Below are 25135 nucleotides of genomic sequence, written 5' to 3'. Positions count from 1 at the left end.
GAAATGCTGCCTCCTGCCTGATGACTTTTAGATGAAATGTAATCTTATGTCTGGAATGTTGAATTGAGAAGTAGAGCAGATGTCTTAGAGTTATTTATGTGAAACCTTAAGGGTCTCTTCAGCTTAGCCCCTCAAGTGTAAAATAAGTGCATTAATTATTTTATGTATTCTTACATAATTCTTAGTTCAGGTTATTTGAGAAAGATTGTTCTTATTCTGAAATTACAATTTGAAAAGTAAGTATTGGGAGGATTTGACCTATTAGTAGAAAGGTCCTAGCTGCTTTATAGAGACATATGATGCAAAATGGTATTTTAAGTTAAACAAGATCTAGGATAATATGATTGCAGTTTCCAAGCATAGTTGAATGTGGCATTTCATGGAAAAAACCTAGGTTGAAAATGTTGTGTAGTCCAGGTAGAAACTTCATGGAACGTTTACAGTGTTTTTGAATTTGTGATGTGCTGTACTGTCACTAGTTCCTTGAGATAAGATACACCCTCAGTGTAAGGTGTGAATCATTTAGAGGTTGAAGTAGGGGGTGGTGTAAAAAGCAGCTACAACAGTGGAAGAACATAGACTACGGTTTTTTGTTTTTTTTTTTTTTACTGAGTTCTGTCGTCTGTTGGAATATGGTATGGTGAGTTAATGAAACCTTTCCAGGATAATATTATGATCTTATGAATTTTCTCATAGGTCTGAATTCCTTCTTAGTTCTCATATATTGTTTTGCCTTTTTTTCAAGGTGCTTGGCAAGGCAGTGGATGCATTTGTTTTGAATGTTGAATGACTGTTGATCATTTTAATGAAACAAATTTAATGATGTGAATTTTTTTAAAAAAATTTATTTATTTTTATTTTTGGCTGTGTTGGGTCTTTGTTGCTGTGCACGGGCTTTCTCTAGTTACGGCGAGTAGGGGCTATTCTTCGTTGCTGTGTGCGGGCTTCTCACTGCAGTGGCTTCCCTTGTTGCGGAGCACGGGTTCTAGGCGTGGGGGCTTCAGTAGTTGTGGCACGCGGGCTCAGTAGTTGTGGCTCGTGGGCTTTAGAGCGCAGGCTCAGTAGTTGTGACGCACGGGCTTAGTTGCTCCGCGGCATGTGGGATCTTCCCGAACCAGGGCTCAAACCCATGTCCTCTGCATTGGCAGGCAGATTCTTAACCACTGCGCCACCAGGAAAGCACAGTGATGTGAATTTTAATGAAAAGAAATTTTTATACTTTGTGGAAAGTGTCAATGATTTGCTTTCTTGTTTTAAAAAATATAAAATGAATAAACTTTAGTTATTATTAAATGTTGCCTTTTCAACTTCCTCAGTGATGAATGAAAATGAAAAATTAATCCCAGGGATGACTTTGTTACTAGTCCCAGCTCTTTCACTTTGAGCAAGTTCTGGGACCTTGAGCAAATTTCTTCATTTGGACCTGAATTTCCTCCTCTTTCACAGTTAAACGGATAATCTTTAAAGTTTGTTCTAACTCTAGAAATCTGTGATTTTGAATGGAGAACAAAGTAGGAATTCAAAATAAGTTTGAGTATTCCTAAATCAAGTTATTGAGGTTAATAAGAGAAGGAGTTCCACATTCATTATGTTTTTAGCAGAATTTTGATGAGGAAGAAAAGAGAACAAGTTGGTAAAGAAAATATTCCTTACAGAAGTGATGCAAGGAGTTACATAGTAACACAACCTTGTGTGGGATTCAGTAACAGTGAGATTTGTTTGATTCAAGCAAAGGTTTTTCTTGGAGTAAGATAGTGAGTTTTTATATCCTGTCAAAAAGTTCAATTTCTGATAAAATGGCCATTTAAAGTCTGTTTATAATAAACTTTTATTCTACATTTCTTTCAAACCCCCAGCATTTTTGCTTCATTACCCACCCACTCCCCACCCCTCCAAACCATAAGAATTGTTTTATTCATTTCCTCTTTAACTGAGTCGTGTAGTTTCTTCCCCAAATTAAGAGCATAGCCAAAAGTTAAAAAAATTGTCAGGCTGTTGGAGAAAGAAGATTAAGATTAAGATCAAAGTGTGTCTCCTTTATAATAAGATTTTCCTTTTTACAAATTGCTCTTTGATAAGAGAACAGATTATTAGTAAGACCCATTTCAAAATTTTTTCTTAGAAATATCTCTTACTCAGGATGTTTGTCTACTGTATATTCTTTCAAAAATTAGTGTAACATATTACATGCAGAATTACTTTCAAAATTAAGAAGGCTATTTGATAGAAATGCATTTCCTAATATCTAAACATGTAGACCTTTTTTCATTGGATAGTTTATTTTCATCTAGAACAGTGAAAAGTCTCATAGAACAGTGTCTGTAAAAGAGGAGCTATCTTCAGTGACAGTCTTCAAGTATTTCATTTATGTTGGAGGGTAGAAATGAACTACTTTTTACAGAGGGGTGTGACCACAAAGGTAAAGTTAATTCTTCTCCCTTTCGAAAAAATAAAGTGCATTCAAGCTTACATATGATGTATTTTGACCGAAACCATTAATAATACTCATGGAGATACATTTTTCAAGGGAAAAGAGCCTGTAAGTAAATCATCTGTAATTGCCTTAAAAGTTGGAAACAAGTGTTACAGGAGCCTGAAAATGAGGCATTCAGATGTAAATATCTTTGAGAATTCTCAGACTGTGTAAGTAGCATTAAAAATGGCTCCTGTCGATTCTATTTGATTGTTTTAGTAAGAGCCAGTAATACCTTTGATCCAGAAAAGGTGTATGTGAATGTTCTTCCAAACACATACAGCGTGTAATTCCTGAGTCATGGTCTCACGACCCTTTTAATTTTTCACAAATTAGTCTAAGTTTGTAGTCACATAAAAAGATCACCTTTGAAATGATTTAAAAGTTATATCATTTTGAAAGTTTCAGACTGGAACGCTTTGCACCAGTAATGACTTTGGGACTCTTGACATTTAGCTGGATGACTGATCCCAGTGTCTAGTTGCCAAGTAGAGGGAAGACCTTGAGGCCTGCGATGTGTAGAATTGCTTTGACTCACTCTGGTCCTCTGGCAGCTGCTGCAGCCTGGCGGCAGCAACACCAAATCTATGCACTTGCACATTTGAAAGCTGCTTTTCTTAGGCTCCCGCAGCAGTTTGTATAGAGGAGGAGCCAAAGTAAGATGTCGACAGAGGCTTTCTCAAAAGCAATTCACTTATAAGCTACAAAGAACCCCTTTTAGATTTGGTCCTATCCCTGCACTCCTCAGACTTCTGTTTAAAGCCTTTGCTGAAGACGTAATGTTAGAGACAGGCCAGATAGGTTTTGTTGTGTTGAAGTCTACTGTAGAGTGTTTTCAAGAAATAGAGCCTTAAAATAATTTAGAGCTAGATGGGCCTCCCCAGAGCCAGATAGAGCAACCAGAGATTCAGAGGTTAGGTGATTTAGCCAAGGCATGCACCTGCTTAGAGTTGGTATTTGAATCCACGTTTTGTTTTGTTTTTTCCAGACTTTCACTTAGTGTGTATTTACTGTGTCAGGAATATGGCCCTATGAGTACTAAGAAATAAACAATAGAGTAGTAACAGAAAGGACACTTTTAACCATAGATTAAAAGTTAAAGAGAAGTGTCACTTTCTCCAAATCTGACAGGAAGACCACAGATAAAAGTTTCAGACCCTGGAAACTGCAACTGATTCAGAGCTGAAAGAATGTGTGGTGTGTATATACTTACTCTTTGAGGTATGAGAGGTAAAAAATAGCAGTTCTGAGGGAAATCAGAGCTTTTCTTAAGTAATATAAGTTAGCCCGTGCACTTCTGTTTACCCTGCGAACTTCTGTTTCTCAACTATCACTTTTTGCGCACCTGTTGAAGAAATGGTATCTCCCCAGCTGCTGAAAGTCTAAGGACCATGCCAGTGGGGAACAGAAGCAGCTCCTTCTACCCTCTCAGTAAACAATAACGGTTCCCACTTTAATAACTGCTGGGTCTGCGCCCTGGTCTCTTGGTCCCCTCTTCAAAATCACTGATGTAAATTTCTCCACAGAAGCTGCTTTGCACCCATCCCGCTGTATTTTCTTTGATGATCATGAACAAACTCACAGTTCTAACACTCCTATTTGCCCTTCATGCACATCTGGGCAGCATTTACCATGTGGACCTTTTATTTTATTTTTATTATTTTAATAATGTTATTATTTATTTATTTATTTTAAGATTTAATTTTTATTTATTTTTGGCTGTGTTGGGTCTTTGTTGCTGCGTGCGGGCTTTCTCTAGTTGTGGTGAGCGGGGGCTACTCTTGGTTGCAGAGCGTGGGCTCTAGGCGCGCGGGCTTCAGTAGTTGTGGCACGTGGGCTCAGTGGTTGTGGCTCGCGGGCTCTAGAGCGCAGGCTCAGTAGTTGTGGCGCACGGGCTTAGTTGCTCCGCGGCATGTGGGATCTTCCCAGACCAGGGATCGAACCCGTGTCCCTTGCATTGCCAGGTGGATTCTTAACCACTGCGCTACCAGGGAGGTCCCCATGCGGACCTTTTAGATTAAAAGTGAAATTGTAGTACTTAATGGAAACATTCCATTTCTGTTTGAGGAAGAATAAAAAGGCAGTGTGAGATAGTGGAAAGGGTTCTAATTTTGTGATTAAGAGACCTGTATTTTCACTCTGCCACTAAGTTATTTGGTGAACTTGATCTAACCTTCGACCCCTGTGGATCTTGTTTTTTCATCTGTAAATTGGAGGACACAGTGACCTCCAAGGACTGGATTTTGTGTTTGCAGTCCCTGTCAATTCTGTAAAAGAAAGCATCTCATTTTTAGGAGAGTAGCTCCTTAAACAGAAATTATACGATAAATTAAATATGACACCCAGGAACAGTAGTAAAACATTCAAAATTTTCCTAAAGTTGTCAAATACAACCGGTTGTGAACAACTCTTCTCTGAGTCAAAACTTTTCATCAGTGAGTATGATGCTCTCCAAATAAATTAATCATTTCTGTTTTACAATGTGGGAATCTGAAAATATCTAGATAATTAGAAGCTTTTAAAAATATTTATAGAGACTGCTTCCGAAGGCAAAATATTGAGTCTATAACTAGGAAAATTTAGATAGATGTGGAATTCATCTGTTTAAGTCTACCCCTAAACTGTTACCTGAATTATCACGTACTAAAGCTATGAACACTTAGATACCTCAGCCTTCTACTTTACCTCGATTATGTGTTTATATCACTTTAATTCTTTTCATTAATTTCATTTTAATTGGTCATAACTTGTGTTGCTGCCACCTCTAATGGTAAACGAGGGCCTTGCAGCTTGTACAAAGGCTTTGCTGGAAACCCTGCTGATTTCTAAATACCAGATATAGTGTATTTAGACCAAGTGAATCTGTTTTCATGTAGTGTAGAGCAGATGTAATAGTAATTACTGTCCTGATATAATGATGCTAATATTTTATTGTTATCAACCGAAGTGAATGATAAAAGGATGTTAAATTGGATCTCCTTTCTAGCTTATGTATGCTGTCGTTACAGGTCCTGGAACACTTAGAAGATAACTGGCCTCTTTTTTATTCTCTGTGATGGTGGCAGAGGTTCAACTTGAGATATAAAATCAATTTTATCAGTCAGAGGTGTGTTTTTTTAAAAAAATGATATGTTATCCACCGGCTCAGATCACTAATTGGTGAGGAAATACTGTAAGGGATGGCTGTTTCCTCATATAGAGTAGCTGTCTATTTTTATTGAGATATAGCATTACATTAGTTTCAGGTGTACAACATGATTCAATATATAAGTGTGTGTATGTATATAGAGTAAAATGCTTACCACAATAAGTCTAGTTAACATTCATCGCCACACATAGTTAGAAATTTTTTTTCTTGTGATGAGAACTTTTAAGACCTTCTCCCTTAGAAACTTTCAAATATGGAATTTAGTATTACTAACTATAGTTACCATGCTACACAGTATATCCCCAGGACTTATTTATTTTATAACTGGAAGTTTGTACCTTTTAACCACCCAAAGTAGCTTTTCTAAAGATTACTTCATAACACTGAAGTGTAAGCAGAGAAACTTTATAAAAATATCCACTAGGTGGCACTTTATATTTGTGTTTAGAATTAGCCCTGCAGCATTCCTGACTAAAGGGTATAATTGAAACAGAAAATGTCTTTCTTTGAAGGTTGGGTGTTCGTGAGTATCTGGACTTATATGAACTTTAAAATAATCCTAAAGTGAAAAGTTTTTATCAGTGATTTTGTCGTATCGCCCACTCATTGTAAGGAAAGTTTCTACAACATCCCTGACATGTTCTCAAACACATGATGTTGGTAACCTGTTTTAGTAACATGGGGAAGCCTGCTTTCCTAACCATTTTTTTCTTAATTTTATAAAAAAAATAGCAAGCATAGAAAAAACTGGTCCTCTATTAGAATAGCCATCAATTAGAAAATAATGTATGTTTTCTGCCACATACAGGACATTGTGCTTATAACAGATATAAATTTTATATTTGGTGTGGTTCCAAAGTTCCTTTTAAGATAAGGTTGTAAGAAGCACTGGCCTGATTCTATGGAAGATTTTTGCTGTTCGAGTTAAGCTTTCAAATAGTTAATTATTAATATGCTAATAATCTTATTCTGCATAGTGCATACAAATTTATGAATAATTTGGCTAATCTCTGTTTAGCCAATTAGTATTTTTAAAAGCTTATTCTTTATGAAAGCTTACAGTATACCCCAATGTTTTCTTACTGTTGAATTATTTTTATTTATTAAAAACTTAACAAAAATTAGAAAAACTCAATCCTGTTATATAGAGATAATAGTGTGAACAATTCAGTGTTCATTCTCCCAGGCTTCTTTTTTTTGTCTATGCATATATAAGCATATTTATTATGTTGTATTTTTATAAAAGAGAAATTTTAATCTTCTTATGTCTCATGAACCTTTTCCTTATTTTTTTCATTTAACAGTTTATCTCAAATATCTCATGTCAAGAAAAGGATTTTCATATTGTTCCTTTTAAACTAATCTCCCACTGTTTATATTTTGGTTTTCCCCCAGTTTTTTCTACCCATAGAATTTTGAAATGCAGAAGTATTCCTCTACTTGTAATATTTACTGATAAGAGCACTAGATTAAAGCAGTGTGGGTCAGCTTAGCATAGCATCTGTTTATAAGTTGTGGCATCTGTTTATAAGTTAAGTTCTCAGTGTTGAATGAATTTGTTACTTTTCTGACTATATGAGGTTAATGATTAGTAGTTGTTAATTATAGTTTATTTCAAGTTGATTTGAATACTTACATTCCGTGACTAATCATAACGATGATAATAGTAGCAAACTCTCATATACACTTACTCTATGCAAGGTTCATACATATACACTTACTATAAACAAGGCAGTACTCTAAGCAGTTCATGTATATATATATATATATATATATATATATATATATATATATATATATATATATAAATTGGTTTAATCCTCGCAGTGTGGTACGACTGTTGTTCGCCTTTTTATAGATGAGGGTGCTAAGGCACAGAGAGGTTAGGTTACTTGTTCCAGGTAACACAGTTAATTATTTGTTGATCAAGGTTTATGAATCCAGGTAAAAACAAGAGTCCACACTGTTAACCTTTCTGCCAAACCACATGAAGCACTAGATATAGCCAAAGTGGAATTAGGCAGGATGGTCTGGGATTTCTTTCAAAGTTGTATTTAAGGGCTTCATTAAAAAAAAAAAAAAAAAAGACTAGAAATCTAAGTGGCTTCTTTAAAATTGATATCAGTATCATCAGATTTTCTTACTGAACGCGATACTGGACATTGTAAAGTTCTCAATATAGATTAGAGTTATGCTACATAGCAAATATTTTGTGAAGATGATACAAAGATACATAATTTTTGACTTGTTTGGAATTTATAGACCATGGTAATAATTTAATGTATATTACCCTAAATTTAGGCTCATGGAATTTTCTGGGCTTTGATTCAGGGCTGGCATTTAAAGCAGAAAGTCTGGTAGCAATGAATAGCACCAGTAGGAAAGTCAGATCTGAGTCCCAGGGATCAAGGAAGGCTGGGAGGAACAAGTGTAAAGCAGAGCGTAATTTAAGATTTCAGATGCTTCCTGCTGAGCCCATAAGTGTTACTGTGCCCAGAATGCCGTCACTGACAAGCGAGTCCTATTTTTGGATGATGGAGGGCCAAAAAAGCCAGACTTGCTCATTGGCCACATGGGACTGTTTGGTTCTGAGGAAAGTCTAGAAAAGTTGTTTGCAGAGCAGAGTTGAAGGGTGGCATAAATGAACACATCTGGCTTCCCTGTTTTAACTAGAGCTAACCCTGAGCAGACTCCTTTACCATCTCAAGGAGTATCTCTTCCCAAAGCAAAATATCGTGAAATCCAAATAGGATTCCAGAAGCCAAGGAGTACAAGTGGTGGTAGACATGCAAAAAGCAAGGGTGAAGTGGTTTCCAAGTAAAATGAGAATGTTGATTGGCCTGACTCTGGCGACAGAGCCAAATTACGAAAACATTAGGACTTGCTATACCTGAAGGAGGCTGGGTTTTCAGTCAGAAACCACTAAAACCACTATTTATGTAATATTTATAGGAGACCATTTGTGATTCTATTGAAGTACCAGGTCTTGCTATGCCAGTTTTTAAAAGGCCTCTAAGCTGTTGACGGGTCCTATAGGACCTGCTGCACATGTAAATAAGGCAGGCACTCGTGTTTCAACTTCTATGTAAGTGATTATTCAGTTCTGACAATGAAAAAATAGTAGAGATTTACAATTCCGAAACAAATTAATTTCATTAATTGAACAAGTTGGGTCTTTGTCGCTCTTCAAATAACTGACTAGAGGAAGCATGATTGTAGTGCGAATAAATAATGCTTTAGAAACCTGTTTTGACAAGGTTAAATCAATTTAGATATCTCATGTGTAATCAACACAGATAGACATGGAAATATTAACTGACATAGAAGTTTTATGACATAAGGGTTAATGGTCAGAGGTTCATAGAAAATATTCAAGCTGACCAAGGACGCCTTAAGAATATAGTGTAGGTGAGCCTTGCATGTTCCTGAAAATGGAAGGGGTAAGGTTGGGGTGATGGAGGTGTTAGGGAATGCGGTCATTCATGGGCTCTTCATGTGGGGAGAGCCCTATGAAGCTTGTTTTTTAGGGAGTTTAAATTATCTTTGTGAATTTTTATATATAGGGTTTATTTAGAGCAGTGATTCTCAACTGGCGGGGGCGGGGGTGCGGATCATAGTACTCCCTCCAGCCCGTCACCTCGGGAGTGTTTGGAAAGTTGTGGGACATTATTTTTCTCAGCGATCGGGGAATGTTACTACATGAGATTGAGGATGGGGATGAAAGGATGGGAAAGGAGCTAAGATGTATGTTGACTCAGCAGGGAGTGAAAACAGTCTTGCCTAGTAAAGAACTGTCCCACCCAAAATGCCAAAAGCACCCTCACTAAGTAATGCTGATTTAGAGCAAAGGATATTCCTGTAAGTTGAGCAGAACCATGCTCAATTAAGTAATTGGAAGTTTCTCCTCTTCGGACTCTGAGGATGCATGCCACATACATAAAGAGTAAGGTGGATGGTACTATAATCCTGTAGAAATTCTGGAGGTTTCTACACTTACTATTTTATTAAGTTAAATTATCTTGTGGATACTTTTACTCAGTTGCTTAACTGAGGGTAAACTTTTATCTCCCAGTCTCAGAGTAAAACTAACAGCGGGGATGCTGTAGATATAAATTCCCAAACCTAACACCTGTTGGCTATAAAAGTCAATCTAGATCATGGAGGAGGCTGCACCTATAGCTACACCTAAAGCATGTTCTCAGCAGCTACTGATCGTGTAATCAAATGTAAAATAAAATGACACATGTTCAGCATTCTTCATAACAGCACAGTGTAATGAAATCCAAAAGATAATTTGTAGTTAGTGAGGAGAAAAATCAAGCTTTATAATTGTACTACAGAAAAAACTGATTTTGTCCCTCTCTTTTTTTTTTTTTTTAGTTATTAGCACCTTTTAATTATTTATTTATTTATTTAGGCTGTGTTGGGTCTTCGTTTCTGTGTGAGGGCTTCCTCCAGTTGCGGCAAGCGGGGGCCACTCTTCATCGCGGTGCGCGGGCCTCTCACTATCGTGGCCTCTCTTGTTGCGGAGCACAGGCTCCAGACGCGCAGGCTCAGTAGTTGTGGCTCGCGGGCCTAGTTGCTCCGCGGCATGTGGGATCTTCCCAGACCAGGGCTCGAACCCATGTCCCCTGCATTAGCAGGCAGATTCTCAACCACTGCGCCACCAGGGAAGCCCCCTCTCTTTTTAAAAGCAGATGTTGAATAAATTCTTGAAGATGTTAGGAACATGGATGAGGGGTGATCAGGGGGTTGAAGGAAGGAAAGAAGCCTTAAGTTGCTAGAAACCTCTCATAAGGAAGGAACATTTACTAGCTTTCTTTCAGTGTTTTATGTTACTGAGATTACAGATGATTCACTATGATTTCTTGAGCCATTTCTGACATTTGTCTGCAAGTTTAGTTATTTCTAGGACAGTTCGTTCATTTGTCTATCATTTACTGGATGCATTCTTTGTAGTCAGTATGCTTCAATCAAGTGTGGAAGACATGAAAATTTCTATCCAAGGTGATAAAGTCGCAGTAGTTGTGTGAATAAGATACGGCGGGGCCCAGGGAACACATTCTAGCAAACCAACTCTGGCATTTGATCACAGTATGGAAATCACTTACGTTACCTGGAAATGAGACAGAACAATGTCTCTACTCTCCCACTAGACCCACAGCGGTGGTTAATAAGCTAGGATGCCTCTGGGATAAATAGACAATGGAATTTTTAAATTCACTCTTAATTAGCATATGGTATGTTGAGAGTCTGCTATATTTCTCTGTATGTAGTCAAATGCACGCTTCACTTCTTAATATTCTAACTATAAAACCTTCTACAGTAATTGAATTACAGACAAAAAGGCCCATTTGCTGTAGTTGCAGTCATTATGTAGTGAAGCAGTTAATTTTGAGCAAGTGTGAAAAGATGTCACATGGTTGCAGGCAGGATCAGAAAGAGAAAATGACTTTCCACTGCAGCTTATTGATTTGGTACCTCAGAAGCCTGCTACTTTGTTCTCTATTAAATTACATTTAAAATATCTGATTTTAAAACACCTTATTGGCTTTCTTTTTTGTTTATAATACACGTCAAAAACACTGAAAAGCATGAAGACAAAAATGGAAATCACCCTCAACGCATATACTATTCCATATCCATTGTGAACACAACATTTTGATGTTTATCCTTCCAGTGTCTTTTCTATGTATAGATACACTTCTACAGCTTGTTTTCTTCTAAATTAGAATCAGGGGGTATAAATGTTGCTATAAATGAATTTAAGGAAAGGTGTTTTGTTTTGTTTTGTTTTTAATTTCTTGATTACCTAATTCCTATGCCCTTTCTTGTTGAGAGTTTTCTTCCTATTTAGTGCTTTATTTGTATTTCACAAAGAGGGTGGGATTCAGGGTTTGATGCTCTCTGGAGCTGTACATTTTAGAAATGTATGCTTTTTTATGTGTGTTCCCTATATATCTGTAAAATCACTGCCATTTCGTAAGGATGGGAGGCAAAGTTTTCTTTTTCAGGGAAAAGAAAATGGCTATTTTGCTAGGGTATTGTCAGGATTTATTAATGACAACATTTGCCTGATGCTGACAGAGTGACACGATTATCGTTCCTTAATTCTGCTACCTAGGATGTTACTTGCAGTTACTGTGAGTCACTATGTGTTCACATGCTTAGGTGGTTAATGCTACTTTCAGAGAGTCTCAAAAGTTAGATTTGGCTTTTGGGGTCATGTTCAATCAAAATCATATTTTATGAGAGCATGGAATACTTTACTATCCAAGTTCAGATAGCAGTTCTCTGGTATCTATCAATATATCAGCTCTACACTTTGAGAGTGTATGTATATGTGTATGTGTGTACGTGTGTGTGTGTGTGCGTGCGTGCGTGCGTGCGTGCGTGCGTGCGTGGACTTTAAAAGCATAGCTCTTTTCCATGGAAGGTGTTCTTTTTCTCATTGCCTGAAAAAGTCCTATTGTTGTAATGGGGGATTTTAACCTAGGATTACAAATCTTTCTTAGGGTTCAGTTAGATACTACTGTTTCTCTCTACTAATTGAGCTTTAAGGGCTATTAATTACCAAAGATAAGAGCTTAACCCCATAATTTTACCATGTTAATGTCTCTTGTTTCCTCCTTATATTAAGAGATCCACAACCAATAGCTGTTGAAGTTAAGAAAATATTTTTGAATAAATGGTACAATGCTATGGTATTTATCTCCCCTAATTGTTTAAAATGGACCATGGAGACACTAGGAATATTTTTATTGTTTTAAAAGAGACTTGCTTCATTATTGAAGCCACATATTACCATTAGGCTTTTGCTGAAATAGAAAATGAAGGTTGAGAATGGATTTCATTTTAAAACCTTAAACAGTGTAGGTTTAAGGTCCTCAAACTTTTTGCTCATAGTTGTAATATATGTTTTACTGAGATAATGGTCCCTGTCCAAGGAGATGCTGAATGACTCTTCAGGACAGTCCGACATCACACAGGTGGTCGGGGGGATGCCGTTACTATGACAAGTCCTCATATCGTCAGAGCAGGCAGAACTCTCCCAGGCAGCAGCAGTGGCAGACCATAAGCAGCTACTTCTAGGCTGACGGCTAAAAGTTAATAACTCACATGATTGAATTTCAGGGAACATTTTTCCCATATTTGGGAGCAGGGGTGCCTAACTGAACTATCAGTGTCAGCTATGAACAGTGAGAAAAATGCTTTTCCAAGATCAAAGGCAGATATTGTACTTGGAATTTGTTCAAGAAGAGTAACTTTGCAATTACAGATATACTTTTAACTGCAGTATTTTGTTATCTGTCTTCAAAGGAAAACTGCTTGTTGATAGTTAGGCTACTTCCTGCCTTTCATCTTTTTTTTCTGACTATGGACAAAGGGCGGGGGCCGGGGTGGGGGGAAAGCAGCACCATAGTAGTGGCGATCCTTTTTTATGAGTCGTTTTAAAACACCCGCAACTGATTTAGGTATTTTAGAAATTAAAATTGGCTCTCGTAGAAATGCAGTTCTAATTCAGTGGTAGGGTCACTGCTAATGGTTTCCAGAAAACTTCCTGCCAGATCAGGTCAACGGTGTAATCTTCAGAGAAAAAAAGAGAATGGAAAATAAGAATTTACATGCTTTAGGAGCCAGGCCCTTATATAGATTGATAGGAGGCTGCCAAAGTGGAGAAGCAAGTTTTAAGAAATAGGAAACCGTCCTGACAGGAGACAGTATCCGACAGGGTAAAGATACTGATTTGTCAGCTTGACAGGTTCTTGTTCTTGGAACTGGTGTAAAGCTACCTTGATCCACTTAACCAGAGAGTATTTAATCAGGTGCTTGCTGCAAGGAATGTTGAAGGTGGTAATTTGGGACCACATTAGGCTAGTTGCAAAGTCACACTTGAACAACCTAACCAAGATGATTTTTCTAAAAGAAATTGAAGGAAGGAGAGGGAGGAAAACTTATCCAGGATCGAAACTCATCAAAGTTTGCTGAAAATTACGTGTAAAAGAAACACCATTTCCTTTCTTTCTCAGCCTTCATTTTTCTTCATCTGCTCTCGCCAGTGATGCATCTGTAAGAGGATAATGCAGGTTATCCTGCCATGAGTAATGGATCCTGATTTCCACTTTTCTGATTGCTTGCTATCTGCTGTAAGTAATGCCTTACAGAAATACTCCCTGTGTCCTAGAGCATTTTGACTAATATTGTGTTTTGGGCAAAAGTCCCCCAAACCATGGAATCCTTCATTCAACTTTCCTGATTTTTGTCTTTATTGATTGATTTTCAGTTAACTCTCAGTGCAGGTTTTTGCTCTCCTACATTTTGCGGCCACTAGGTTTTTTTGTTGGTATGTACTTTTTCTTTGAGATATTTTATTCTTTCAAATAGCAAGGAACCTGGAGAATTGTAAGTTGCTCTCAAACAGATCATTTCTTGGCTGTTCCATTCTGCAGTGATTTCTTTCATTAGGATAATAGAATAAAATTGCCCTTTAGAAGCTTTGCCTATAGTGATCCAGTTCATTTCATAGGCTGAAAGTGGAGGAAGAGAAAGAAAGAGTTCTTCTGTTATTTGATTGTAAATAAATCTGGCAATTCTGAATTTTTTAAATGGCGGTTTACTCATTTGTCTTACTAATAATACAACTTTAATGCAATCTCAGGTTTGTAATTCAGTGAACAACAAACCAAAAAACCCTAATAATAATGATAATAATTTGCTCAAAAGGGACCAGACTTTATACCAACTCAGATAATAAGAAGATTTAATTTTAAACCCAACCTTTTGTGAACTTAGTTTACAGATCTTTAAATTGATGGGGTTGGTCTGTGATTCCTAAGGTCCCTTTCAGTTCTAATGTACAGTTTTATTAGCCAACCCAAATTTATATCTCGTAGAATCCAGTGTCTAGAAACAACCATGAGAAATCTTCTGGTTTCCCTCTCTCCATTTTAGCAGTAGTAGAGTCCAATTTTAACCATTCTTTCCCCCACCCCTGTTCCCTTTTTAATGTGTCTAAAAGAATTTCATCTTTTTTGATGATAGGGACCTGGCCATGAATTTCTGACTGCAGTATGTTTAGGGAGCATTCCAGACAGGACTTGAGAATTATAGTTACAGAATTCCCAAAGTTCGGTAGTGGTTGTGGTTCAGATACTGTCACATTTATGAATGAAGTAGTTATAGCTCTTGCACCTGTTGCACCTCCCACATACTTTGCTTTATCCTACCCAGGGTGTGAGATTTGTAGTAACAGAGGAGAAATTAGGATTTAGGGTTCCATATAACCGTTTGGTAGCAGAGATACCTCTTAGATGAATCTCAGAGTTTTTGAAAGTTGTTATAACATATGGACTCCAGGATATTTGGGGAATACTAAGTAAAGCAAGTTTTAGTTATGAAATACTTAACTAATCAGCCAAAGAGTGGGGGGGGGAAAATCACCCAACAAAATATTTATCTGGATTCTGTCTGTTAATATTTACTTCTTATATAAAAATCATTCAGTGAACTCAAGGATATTTAATAATACAACTCTTATAAACTACCGAGGTAAGGCAATGATTTAATTGTGGTGCAGGCTCATAATGCTAATTACAGGGAAGTTAAACTATACTAAGTCACTTTAGCAGTACATGGTGCATGTCACTTGAAAAAGAAAATCACAGGTTAAAGCTGACAAAGGTAATCATCATGTGTTTTACTTCTGAGGCCCTCTTGATCTTCAGAGGACTCAATAGGAACCTTTTTAGTTTAATCCCATTTTAAAAAATGCATTGCGACAACTGCAGAGTTTATCATTTTCCCAAATGCTTCTAGAGCCATCTATGTATGGACAAGAAGTATTGAACAGCAGTGTAGTATGGCATTGGACCACTAGAGTCTGAATCCTGGTGTCCATTGTACCAGTTTCCTGGCTGTTACCCTGGGCAAGTTTCCGTCTGGGCCTCAGCTGCTTTATCTGTAAAATGTGGATAATTAGGCTTCCTACTTCCTAGAGTTGTTTTGAGGATTAAATGAACTAATGATTGTAGTTAGAATAGTGTCCTGATGTATGATTAAGTCCAGAAAGAAAATGATAAAAGGCATACTTTGTGCACATGAAAATTCTATTTTCAGTTTTAAATTACAAGTCTTTCCTTATTTACAATAAAAATGTAGTTAAATTGAAAGTAAATGTCTGAAATGGAAGTGTTTATTGTTTCTATTACACAGCATTCTTTTTGACTTTGTAAATCCTAAATATTAGGTATAACATATTTAAATGGATATATGATGACTAGATTTCTATTACTATAAACCTGTGGTAATTTTTAGGTAGAAAAGTAAACGTTTTAAACTGTCTGGAAGTTAGGTGTTGAAAGAATAGTGACAGTAGTTGCCTGGGCTTGGCACAGTTAATAATTTAGCACTTTCAGTGGTGAAGGACAGCCCCCTTTGTCTACTGTTCATGTATTAGGTACCTATAATTCCCCATTAATATTTCCATCACCAGGGAGCTCTTCACTGTTCCAGCTCGTTCCCCTCTTGGCACATGAATGGTTTGGATTGATGTGAAGAGACCCAGGATTTAAAGTCTCAGATTTAGCCACATTTATTACCTGTCTGAGCTGCATATTGTGGTGTTCAAATGTTCCAGTGTCATAGGCAGAGTTTTGCTCCAGATTCTCCAGGCTTACGTGATTCTTAATAAATGCAAAAGTAGGGCAAAGGTGATTTAATCCTAACCAACCTGTTAGCAGTCTGAATCTCCTGGTCTTTGAGAGTCTGACATCTCCATAAAAAAGCATACACTCAATTATTTATAAAGTAAAAAAAATTACTAGGGGCCTCCATGGCCTTGATTTGAAGCTATTAGAAATTGACTTTTTCTTTTAAGGGAAAAAATGCTTCCTATACACTCTCTAAAAAGATGTTGGGAAGTCTTATTTAAAAGTTGGAAGAGTTATTTTTCCTTAATATGGAATTCTAAGAAGCACATGGAAAATGTTTAAAATGTCAGTAATTAAAAACAACTTAATGAAGATATACAAGATTCAAAATTGTATTCAATTTTCAAATTATAGAATCCAGTGTTAATTAATGGTAGAAGGGGTTGGCATAGACTGTGAGAAAAGCAATGTGGGAAGAAATATACAAAACAGCTGTTTTATTTTTTAAAGACCTACCTATCCAGGTGAATTGTCACCAGTGTAAATGCTGTGTGAGGGGCTGTGAAAGCTGATTTATTGTGTCTTTATCTTCCTGGTAGGAGATGAGAGAGGGGAAGGAAGGCCTATATACAGGAGAGGGGGGACTCTGCAGTACAGCCTGGTCTCAGCTGGAGACATCGAGGCAAAAATCATAGCAGAGAATGGTATCAATGGGTCTTCAAGGTCATCTAGACCAAGGTTCTGATGCTTGAAGACCTTCCACAGTTTTCCTACTTAATCAATTACTAATTTTGTCCTTGATTCGGGTCTGGTATTGAATCTTTCTCTTTTTGTGAGGTGAAAACCAGGACTAGATGCTGGGCCTCCTTACTCTGAATCTGCTACTATTACTGGTTCCATAGTTCCCATCTTCTCTCGATGCAAAAGCTCTACAAGCAAGAGAAAAATGAATATGAGAAGCATGAAAATATTACTACACTTTACACCTGTCTCAGATCATCATTGACCAGTTTCTGTGTAAATGCCAACAAAATTCCAGTTCTGTGTTCCCTTAAGCATCACTTTTTCCCATAAAGTGCCAGCCAATTCTTCTTAAGTCAAGCCTGAGGTTTCAGGAATAGCCAGCCACCTGACTTCCTTCCAGCTACCTCATCCTGTGGAAAGTTGCAGACCCTACCCCAGTCTTAAATAACAAGACAACGAGGATCTGAATAGTTGTTTTCAGGATCTTTTCAAAGGGCTATTTTTGCTGGTGCCCAGAGTAAGAGAAGCCAGGTGGGAGCTGGCAAAGTTTGCAGTGACAGGGAAATCCCAGAACCTGGAGTTCACCCCTGGCAGTTTCCTCAGTGATGTGGGTAAGTTTAGCCATTAGTTAAAGGGTTGACACTGGGACGAATTGGAATCATCAAAGTGAATAAAGAGAATTGTGTGAATTCTCCAATGTCTATTATAATTGCCAAGTATCTGGGTGCTGAGAATGTCTTATTATTGCATACTAAATATTCCCTAATCGTTTGGACCATGTTTATTGCACTCTATTGTGTGCTGTCTAGTTCCCAAATTGTTTCATTATTATATAGATCTTATCTCAACAAGAAGTCCTTTACTGGTCCAACTCATCTTTTATAATCAGTATCATCTCTCTTAATCCTAGTGCATTAGTAGGTCCTTAGAAGGTTGATTTGGGATCAGGAGGTCTCCCTGGAGGAGCAACATAAGAGCTGAGGAGGAATTTGCCTACCTCTCAGGAACAGATTTGGTAGTCACTGAATCCAGACAGCTGGGATAGCACTGCAAGCAGAATTCTTTGGCTCCTCAATGAGGCCTACCTTCCAGTTTGAGAAGTGCTTTAATAGGATATAAGTAATGTGCCTGATATTTTCTGTTAGCTTGTGACTTTGGGTACACATCAGACAATGACAGGTTTTATTTATTTATTTTCCTAAAATCGGGGTGAGCAAGCATATTTTATTTACTCCAGTTGGTTCTTTTTCAAATTCTTGCCCAAACTTACTTTTATTCTAAAACTGTATATATTATTACATATTTTAAAAATCCAGTAAATACTTGGACATATGTAAAAAACCCTTTTTGTAATAAATATGTTCTGAATTTTTGTTTATACTTAAAAATATTTGCAATAACCACGGGAAGTCTTATGCTGCTCTAGGATCATATGGCAGATTTGTAGTGCCCTTCCCTTACAGGTTGTGTTGTTCATGGAAATGACAAGCTTTCATGGTATGTGTTAAACTGTAACCTGCCTATTGTGTTCAACGTAGAATGCCGAGTTGAGTTGAGAAATCATGTTGTTTGTTCCACCCTGCCTCTCAGAATAATTAGATGGAGATGCACGTGCTCTCCATCAGTAAAGCGTATTTGTTTTGAAAGACACAGCACTCATGGGCTATCAGTCATAACTACTTCTGAGAGCACTTTAGGAGCTGCAACATCAATATTTACAAAATGCAAAGTGAAGCAAAGTGCACCGAGTCACAGATACGTGTGCTTTCTTGTTCCCTGATTCCCTCCCTTCCCCAACGTATGTAGTGTGTCTAAATCCATACAAAGGACTATTTTGAAATATGACTGGAAATTTGGGAATTCTCTAGCTAAGTAAATGCTAAGGCACTAAAATAATGCTTAAAAAGGCTTATGAAATGGAATTCCTTTTCCTCTCAAAATAAATGTATTGACTGAAAGCTAAAATCAGTGATGCAGTTAAGTGGAAGAAAGTAGTCGTGCTTTGGGATTAAAGTCAGAGCCTTTAGGCTGTGTCCCTGTTTTGCCCCTTGATGACATTGGAAAAATTATGTAAATCTGAGGCTCCTCTTACTCAGCTGTAAAGTGGGCTTAATTACACCCACTTAACAGGATTGTATAATATTAAATAAATTAATATATGCAATACATGCTTTGCAAGTTACAACGTGGTTCATGATTGGGAAGTAGCAATTAAAGTAGCCAGGAGGTTTTTAGAGCAGCACTGATTTTTCTTATTAGAAAATATATTTAGAACTTATTAGTGAAATGTATCCAAATTTCATATTATAAAGAGCTTTATTATAATAATCAAAACAGAATTTCTTACATATGTCAGCAAAGTAACTTCCATCTTTGAAAAAGGAAGGTGAAAGAAAAAGTAGTGTGGGCATATGGGTAGCACTGTGTAGCCCCTGTTGTTGACTGTATATTCTGCCATTAACTCTTGCTGCTGTGACAAATCACTATGTGTATGAGTGAGGCAAGCTCCCTCCTGCTTGCCCACTCTACATAATGCCGTTCATGTAAATATGGAAGGCTTGGTTAGATACTCGTTGCAAAGTACCGTGGAGATTCCAGGTAAAAAGGAACTGAATTAATGAGAAATGGTCTTAGTAGAGTTAAGAATCTTGCTTAAGGGCAAAATGACACTAAATTTGAAAATTCAATACTTGGAAGACTGCTTCTCCCTAAAATCAGCTAATGCCATGCCTTAATGATGTAGAAGAGCTTCTTAAGTGATTTTCCAGGTTTATTTGGTTTATAATTTTTTATAGAGGAGCTTTTGTTTTCTTTATAGTATAAAGCATTGCCTTTTTATTTAAATAGGATGCTAGAGGATAAAAATCTGGCCAGCAGAGGGAGCAGCAGACTTATGTAAATTAGGTTGTAAGAAAAATATTACAGGATGCCTCAGTAAACATGTATTTTGTGGGTAATGTCCATTCTCATACTGTGCACTGAGAGAAAAATGGAAGGAAAGAAGACTGAATTTAGGGTCATCCTAAAACATCTAGCCATTTATATTCTCACTTTGGTAGTTTTCAAAAGGGAAAAAACGCAAGCAAACGGTATGCAAATAGGAACTTGTTTTGTTAATTCTATGAAGTGAAGAACTTTTTAAAACAAATATGAATTTAATGCATTTGGTAAATTAAAAAAAGCTTTCAGTACTCGGCACCGAAGTTAGAGCACATTCAGACCAAACATTTTAAGAGACTATAACACCTGAAAGGAACATAAATGGAATGTATAATGCTCTGAACAGGGCACTGTTATGACTCTGAATCAGCAAATAAGCACTTTTGTATCATGTGTATTAAGTCAGAAAATTGGAATATATTTAAGGAAAAAATTTCACCAAGTGTGAAGCAAGTATAAAACAAATGGTTTTCTGCTTAACTCTAAACGGAAACTATAAATGTATCATAGCTCCCTATGTATTCTAATTAATTTCCTTGGCAAATGTGCAGTCTGATATAACATCATCAAGTTAATGCATTTTCAAGCACTTTTCATTAAATACATAATACATTCAAGACAGTAGTCCAAGCATTTGGGAATATATAGATAAGGAACATCCTACCTTCTTAAAATGTGTGATCTGGTAAATGACAAGTTAACTCAGTTCCGGTGTGCCACAGTGTAAAGCAGGTGGGCATTGCAGAAGCTAGGATAAGCTGCTTCAATAAACACTGTAACTACTAAAATAAGAAATACCAATTCTTTTTTACATTGTGGAAAAATAGTTTTGCTTTGTAACCATTAAGACTGAGGAGTTTTGCTTTATTAAGTAAACTAAATTTAACTGTAACTTAAGATTATTTGCCATCTTTTTAGAGTAAAGAACAGTAGCTTAGGAAAAAGAGATTTCCATCTAGAGGTATCATAGATTGTTGATTCTTAACTAGACCCATTGTTTCTGGGGTTTTTTTTTTTAAGTTATAATTAGAGATCAGGATGGTGAAAGACATCCAGACCTTTTTATTAGTTTAGAAAACGTTTTAAGTTAATATAAATGAAAAAATAATTTTTTAAACTTTGATTATTTTAGATGGAGTTTAACATATTTGCTTTTAAAAATATGCATGCTCATTCTTACAATTTAAAGGGCTGTATGTAAACTGGTGCACAGAAGATTAAATCATGTTCAGTGATGGGTACAGGAGAAAAGGAAATAGATAATTATTTCTCTTTATGAGGTCAAAATTATTCATTGAGTCATTTTGACATTTGTTGCCTAGAAACTAGTATTTCCAAACAAGTAAAATTGCCAGGTGTTCTGGTTTAGTAGTTTGAGAATGCTATTTGAAGTTGGTGCAAGGAACTTCTGAGATGGAGGGTCACAGGGCAGGAAGAAAGAGCAAGGCATGGTGAGGAAGGAGCAGAAAAGAAGCAGTGGCAAATGAGAAGCAATAAAGGTGACAGGAAGAGACTGCAGGGAGCAGACCTGAACAAGTGTTTGCCCACAGTGGGCCCGGCTCTGTGTCAGGCCCTGCAGATACTGTGGTGAACATTATACAGCCCTCGTTCTCTGTCAAAGACAAGTGGGATATACAGAGGGAAACACACCGTTTCATTGGGGGATGGATATTGAGTACAGGGTACTGTGGAGACACCTAAGAAGCACCTCTTTCTCAAACTAGTAAGGGCCAGTGGGGGCTTATGTGAGATCCGAGCTCCACTGTGAGGAGACAGTAGTACAGATGCGAAGAGGTGAGAGTCCCTGGTGAGTTCCAGGTGATGGCATGTAATACAGTGTAGGTAGAGCTTTAAGAGTGAGAATTGAGCAAAGAAACGTGAGCCGTAAAACTAAGTAGGGACGAAGTCAGGAAGAATCTTGTGTGCTCTATGAAGGAAGAGGTTTGGACGTCTTCCTGAGTACATTGAGGGACTATTAAAGAGATTCATGCAGGAGAAGGGCATGAGCAGATATTTGTAGTGTGGAGAATTGAAGTCAGCATGGCTATAGATAAGAAGACCAGACCGATGAGCCAGTATGGGGGATGGACGGGAGCAGACCATGCATGTAACAGGTGGAGGGGACAGAACGTGGTGAGAGATCAGGTGTCGGGGCTAGGAGCCATTTGCAGTGATTTGAACTTATGGTGAGAAAGTAGAAAAGATAGTATATGTTTTCCAGATGTTTCTGTGAAAGGAAGGAATGTCTAGTTCCTATGCACCATGCGGGCTCTGGCATATTTCCCACGGATATGGTGGAGACAGAGGGCTGGCCCAGGCAAGGTGTTTTCTCTGAGAGGCTAGAAATCAAAGATGTAAGCGTGAATCATTGAGGTAGAGAAGCCAGAGCCTGTGACACAGTTGGAATGAGCTGTGAATGCTTTCTAGGAAATTAATCCTGGGCTTTAGAACCAAGAAGATTAGGAAGGAAGTCAGTAAGGGAAGTGCAAGGTGGAGCCTGTGAACAGTCTTAGTACCAGGCAGGCCAGTTCTTCTTGGCTGCTGGTTTCATGGCTTGGGGTTAGGCAGTCTCCTGGCCTGATGGCTGGAGGCCAGATTGTAACAAAAAAGAGGACTAGCTAAAGGAGGAGGAGGATTCAGAGAGGGCTTTAGACTTGAGATTGTGTACAGACCGAAAGAGGAGGTATTAACTAGAAGGAACTGTTGATAGTTCATCAATAGTTCATCAAAGAAACTGAAAGACTAATGGCCCAGGGTAGCAGGAAAGATGAGAAGCACAGACTGGGATCGAGAGGAGGAGCTGACCTTGAAACTCTGCCTTTGAGATAAGGTAGAAGAAACAAGTTTTGAAATTGGTATGCAAGGTGGGACTTCGGGAGGGTCCACATATGAAGACCTTTCTGTTAACCAGGAGGCAAAGATATTTTCTTAGAATGTCTAGGATTATGGCGGGAAGGACAGTATGGAGAAGCTTGGGCTCTGGGGACAGAAGACCTAGGTTTGAATCCTGGCTCTGCCACATGCTGGCAGAATGGCCTTGGGCATGTTGTTTAAGCTTTGTCATTCCCAGCTGCTTCCTGTATAATATATGACCATTATAGTTCCTTTCTCCAAGAGGTATATGGAGGATTAAAGAAATTAATTCATATACAGTGTTTAGCAGGTAGCAAAGGTTTAATCAGGTTAGTTATTATTAGGAGGCAATATTGTATAATGGTCCAGAACCAGACTCCGAAGCCAGACTGGAGCCAGATACTGGTTCCACCAATTATGTGCTAGCAGTGTGACCTTGGACATTCTGTAATGTACAAACATAATGCATAGTTAATCAGGTGATCAGTAAATATGTATTCAACTTCATTGACAGTAAATGACTCCGTGAGCTTGTCTTCTTGTGCTTCAGCTTCTTTCCAATATGATAATTGTGTCCCACCATTTTGATACATATAATATTATAAAAACCTTTGTTAACAAACTAAACAAGGCAAACTGTATGTTATCTGTGCCTCAGTTTTTTTCATCCGTAAAAAGGAGATTATAATAGTACCTACCTCTTAGGCTTGTGGTGTGTTAAGAGAATTAATAAGTAGAATGCTCTTAGCTTCTGGCACACAGGAAGCAATATATACATAAGCATTATATATATAGAAGCATTTTATACATATATATAACTGTTATTACTGTCCTTACTCATCATCATCAATAGGGGTTGAGGAGAAACCAATAAGTTATAATGGGCACTGTGGGATTGGGTGGGACTAAGACACGTCAAGACTATGAATGAGCACTGAAGACCAACCTGAGGTTGGAAAAGTTTGTAATAGTGTGAGACCACGGGAGCAGCTGGCAGCTTGGGGATAGACTGGGAAAGAAAAAAGGTTAGGTGAGTTCAGAGTTGAGGTTAATTAGCAGACCAGTTATGATAGGAAAAGAGAGCTAGTGAGCTGAAGGTGCTATGCTATTCTATTTTGAGAGAATAATGAGAGTCAGTAACAAATAACCAGAGAGCGGAATAAAGCTACTAAAACATGTTCTTAGATTAGTACTGACAGCTGTTTGGAAGTGACTTAGATTTCATTATATTTATTACATCGCCTTGTCAATTTGCCTGTTTCTCCCCTCCCCTCCCGAGCAACCCTTCTGGGTTCTTATTTTTCCTTCTCTGCATATTTTCTTTTCAAGCCTTATATCTCTTCTGCCTTCTAGCAAAACACTGTAAAGAAACAGCATACTAAGAAAGCAGAGAGGTGTTGTTTCTGTGTTCACATCCTCACGTACTCCCTGTCTGGCACGGGATGTTTGCTCTGACAGATCCAGAAAACATAGCATCTGGCATGTTCTTTACCCTCAAGGGTCTCTGTGGGAGGAGTTCATATGGAATCATTATACACCTATTGTACGGGAAAATGATGATTGTTATACAATCAAGTGTCAAAAAATATGGCACAGCCATTAAATGTGGGTGGCCAAAACAGGTGCTTAGGGAGGAAAGAGACAGGAGCTGGGGCAAATGAAGATAGCTCCTCAGAAATGGGAGTTCAGAGGGACTTGCACAGAAAGTGAGAATGGGTGTGTGGGGTATGGTGTGCGGGCCTGGGAGAGCTGAGGAAGCACAGGGCAGGTGCTGCCAGACAGGACGACACCAGCCTGGCAGGGGAGCAGAGGCGGCAGGGGCGATGGTTAAATGAGAGGTAAGGCTGTACACGTAACTCCCACAGTGCATAGCTCAACATGTGATCAATACATGCGCATTCAGCTGCATTGAGAGTAAATGAGGAAGAGACTCCCGTGAGTTTGTCTTGTTGTGCATCAGATTCTTGTTGGTGGGATAAGTATGTCCTAACCATCTAATAAATGGATTAAAAAAAAGAAAAGCACCTTTGTTAATTTAGAAGCTAAAAGAGGCAAATGTATTATGCTAAGCCTGTTGAAGAGTAGGAATTTGGTGACTTTGTGATGAAGAATGTAAACGCCACCATAAAATTATAAGAAAACAGAGAGTTGGGCTTTTGGGGGAGGGTGGTGTGATGGGGAACATGTTCCAGCCTGTTACAGAGTTCCTTGTGTAAGTAGTTTTTCTTCCCTGAGTCACTTCTTTTGGTGCCTTATCTCTTTCAAGGTAGCTGTTGTTTCTATCTGTAGCCTAGAGTAGCATGCATTTTGACAACCACGTTAAGCTCT

At 37.8% G+C, this 25135-nt stretch overlaps 1 protein-coding gene across 16 annotated transcripts in view; it reads left to right on the top strand.

Moving 5' to 3' along the window:
* Window positions 1-25135, top strand: part of BBX (BBX high mobility group box domain containing) — a 280074-nt gene that overhangs the window by 149396 nt on the left and 105543 nt on the right. The window contains exon 1 of one of the 16 annotated variants that reach the window (XM_068546799.1): window positions 5549-5579. The exons of 14 other annotated variants lie outside the window; for them this stretch is intronic. The gene's annotated coding sequence lies outside the window, so the exon portion shown is untranslated. Of the gene's footprint in view, window positions 1-5548; window positions 5580-13747; window positions 13769-25135 lie in introns of those variants that run through there. One more of the 16 variants, XM_068546800.1, reaches the window with a different exon arrangement.

Source organism: Eschrichtius robustus, chromosome 6 (genome assembly GCF_028021215.1).
Source record: "Eschrichtius robustus isolate mEscRob2 chromosome 6, mEscRob2.pri, whole genome shotgun sequence".
NCBI lineage: Eukaryota > Metazoa > Chordata > Mammalia > Artiodactyla > Eschrichtiidae > Eschrichtius > Eschrichtius robustus.
Note: the sequence above shows the minus strand (reverse complement) of the source record. Positions and strands in the feature narration are given on the sequence as shown.